The sequence below is a fragment of the Prosopis cineraria genome, unplaced genomic scaffold, assembly GCF_029017545.1.
Source record: "Prosopis cineraria cultivar Desert tree isolate PC_DT_omini unplaced genomic scaffold, ASM2901754v1 PC1, whole genome shotgun sequence".
NCBI classification, from domain to species: Eukaryota; Viridiplantae; Streptophyta; class Magnoliopsida; order Fabales; family Fabaceae; genus Prosopis; species Prosopis cineraria.
The window spans coordinates 59,015,271-59,019,134 of NW_026555332.1; positions in this window are offsets into that span (position 1 = coordinate 59,015,271).

Here is a 3,864-nt window from a genome sequence, read left to right on the forward strand (position 1 = left end):
TTTTATTGAACTAGCTGTAAAATTTTTTAAATTTATTTAAGTTTGCCCCTAATGAGTTCAAGCATAAAAAACAATTATTTTACTGAGTTTAATCCTAATTTTTTTAAGTTTATTTAGGAAAAGCTCAAATTACTGACTATTACAATGTATGGAGAAAAAAATTGGATGAATGGAGAAGAGAAAATCTAAGGGAGGGGAGGGAGGGAGAGAAAAAAACTGGAACCACTTATACTATTTTATTATAAAAATATAATTTAAAATGTTCATGAATAAAAATATTCTAAAATCAAGTTTAAAGTACCATGTACTCCCCACGTTCATCAGGTCCTGTCTGACAATTGTAACCCTGCCACTTGTGGATCACATATTCTCCCGCTTCCACGTTTGTTTTTCTATGCCATTCAAGATTACAAGTTTATACATTATTATTATTATTATTATTATATATTTTATTGATATGCATAATCACGCCTCAGATTGTCATATAATTTAGAATGGAGAGAATACTTAATAAATTTCTAAGGGCGGCAGTTCTTTATCTAATAGAATTTTCTCTTTGTTGAAATAATAATAATAACTTATGGGCTAAAAGGAAGTAAGGTCTTAAAGATGAACACGGCCCAGAAGTTGAAGAGACGGCGCGCATGAGAAGGAACAAAGCGTGATTGCACGAACATACCAATAGTGACGAAGGCAAAGAAGATGGGAAGACATGACAAATCAGCGCACAAATTTTGAAAGGAGAATTATTTTGAAGTCCATCGAAAACTAGTTAAATACTTTAAAATTTTATGAAATATGTAAATAATTCTGAAATCTCCCCTTGCATGTAAACAAGTTTGGGAACACTTCTATATTTCATGTTGGCTGGAAAGTTGTTAAGAGAGAGTAAATATTCTATTGATATGATAGATGATTACCTCTGCGTGAGTCCCTTCTAACCTATACTTCTCTTTAAGATCATTCTTTATGCTAGAGTCTCAAATTTTTGCTCTGTTATGAGGAGATGGAATATTAAAAAAATTAGTCATTGTCTTTATCTAGATGTGATTAATTTCATTTTACTTGTTCAACCTCCTAACCGTCATGGAGAAAATGACATTTTTGTTTGGAGATCTTTTTTTGATGACAACTTCTTCATCAAATCTACTTTTAAAGCTATTGAGAATCGTGAGGAAAATAACAATTCCAAAATTTGGACAATAATATAGAAATAATTTACTTATGAAAAGATTAAGTTTTTCCTCTAAAAAGTTGCATGGGATCATCTTCACACTAAATCTGTCAATACTAAAAATAAGAATCCTTCCATAAAAAATTGTCCCTTTGGTTGCAAGTCTTTTGACTCTTCCATTCACATTTTACACAATTGCACTAAATCAAGACAAGTATAGATGAAATTAGTAAAGTACTCAAAACTTAACACTTTCTTTTTCCTTTTCTTATAGGATTAGATACTTTGAAATGTAAAAAATGTGTTGAAGGCTCGAATACCAGAAGAACCCTTTGGAAATAACTCTTTGCTCACATATATTGAAATATTTGAAAAGACCGCTGCACTTATATATATTTAAAAGAATGCATTCTTGACAAGGATATCATCTTCTATAGCACCCAAAACATCATTAATGATCGTTGTCTTCAAACTCAACCCAAAAAGGTGCATTTAGGCCATGACAGATCACTTGTCAGATGGATTCCACCCAAACCTGGCTAGGTAAAGTTGGATGTTGATGACTCTGTCTTCACAAATGAAGTTGTAGCTTGTGGTGGCCCTATCCATGATGACCAAAGGAATTGGACAAAAGATTTTACCAAATACCTTAATTATCATCCCAATACTGCCACAGGACTCTTGGCTATCTTGAAAGGTCCTTTTCCATGTTGGAGGCACAAACTTACCTACATCAACTAGTAATTTTACATAATAAGTGAAGAATACTTTAATTTTTTTACTGTTGAAATTCTTTTGATTTTTTTCTTAGACTAAATTGAAATTTTAAAAAAAATTTGGATTCATTTAAAATTAAATTTCCATGATAATTCTTAATTAAAATTCTTTCTAGTCTCTATAGGACTTTAAACTCTCAACTTTGAAAAACGTGTAATGTGATACGCCCCATCTGATGCCTATAAATGATCACGGAGGTAGAGAAGGTATTTCAAAAATCTCTTTAATCATTGCGCAAATCATTTGTTAGAGATTATTGTTATTCTCAACGTTCCTTTAATTCTTGAAGCTTTTTTCATTTTTCATCTATTAACTCATTCTAGGTTTAATCTTCATTTAGCCAAGCTGACGAACTCTATTTAATTAAAGTATTTTCATTTTATTCCATTTTTATTTTAGCCCATGTCACGTCATTTGATGAAAGTGTGGGAGGAGACTCCATGGACTATTTTCCTTCAAGTATAAGTTACTCTTTGAGACATGAAATGAAAATTTAGATTGAATTAGCCAGATTGATTGATAAATTGGTAAAGCGGTTACTTAATCGATCTAGTCAACCAAGTAAATTGTGTTTTCATAACTCGAGGACAACCAAGACGATTTGATTGTAACTTGAAAAAAGCTGGCTTACCTGATAGATTAATGGGCCGACCGAATTAAAATTTCTAGAACTAATATCTAGTGTGAAGATATGGAAAAAAAATTAAAGAGGGCAAGAGGATAGGATTGAAGAAGGAAAAGAATTGAGAAAAGCAAAAAGATGAGAAATTTTCACACCCTTGTTCACTTTTTCAGGCTTCTATTCTTCCATGGATGTCTTGATGGTAGGAAGGATGGAAAGTGAAATGCTTTTTCAGGAGAAGAGAAGAGCTCAAGTTTGAAAATGAAGACATAAAAGTCACCAAAAAACCCTAAGAGAGAGCAAGTAGTTAAGGAAAAATGATCAAAGGCTCGCTTGAATTTCAATTGGGTATAATTAATTATAAAAATAATTTATTAACATGATTGATTTTTATTACAATTGATTATGTTATAACGTAATTTGTTTAGATATTGTTTTTTTAAAATTAATTTTAATAAAATTAAAGATGTTTAGATAATTTAATCAGAATTAATTTTAGTTATATAAATTATCATAAAGGACATTGCTTTTAAAAATTAAATTATTGATAAAGTTGTATATAATACTATTAAATTTGTACTCCTTGCATTCAAAAATATAAGGCATTTTTAACCAATTTTACCCCTTAATAAAGTAGTTACTTGTCTTTAAACTAACCCTATCTTTTTATATTTACCTTTATTTAATGTGATATTTTACCTTAAAATAAATATAAAGTGATTTATTCAATAGGGATATTTTTTTTAAAAAAAAGATAATGATTATACCTTAAAAAATTAAAAATGTCTTATATTTTTTAATGGAGGGAGTATAAAATATGAAATTAAGAAAATACGTAGCATAAACAAGGAGTAATATTGGCAAGTAAAATATTATGACAAGCAATTAACATTCTAACATTAAAATTAATTGAGAGACGCTGACGGCTTTAGCTTATAAAAAAAGTGGTTTACCTTTGAATAATTGATTAACAACAATTTGGGGCGTTTGACAATTTTTCATCGAAACCATGATTTTGCCCCCAAAAAATCAATTAATTTTGCAATCCAAACAAGCTGTTAATAATTGATTTGGTTTTTATTACCTTGCTTTGAGAGACCATTTGATCTCTAGCACGTTTAGCATATTTTCTTAGCCAACAATCTCTTTTGGTTTTTGTTGGTGAGATTTTGTGGGCATGTCAAGAATGTTGAAAAAATTGGACTAATGAACACGCGATGTGTAAAAAGATTTAAATATTTAATCATATAGTAAATGATAATAAGTCATTCACTTAACATAAAGTTCAATG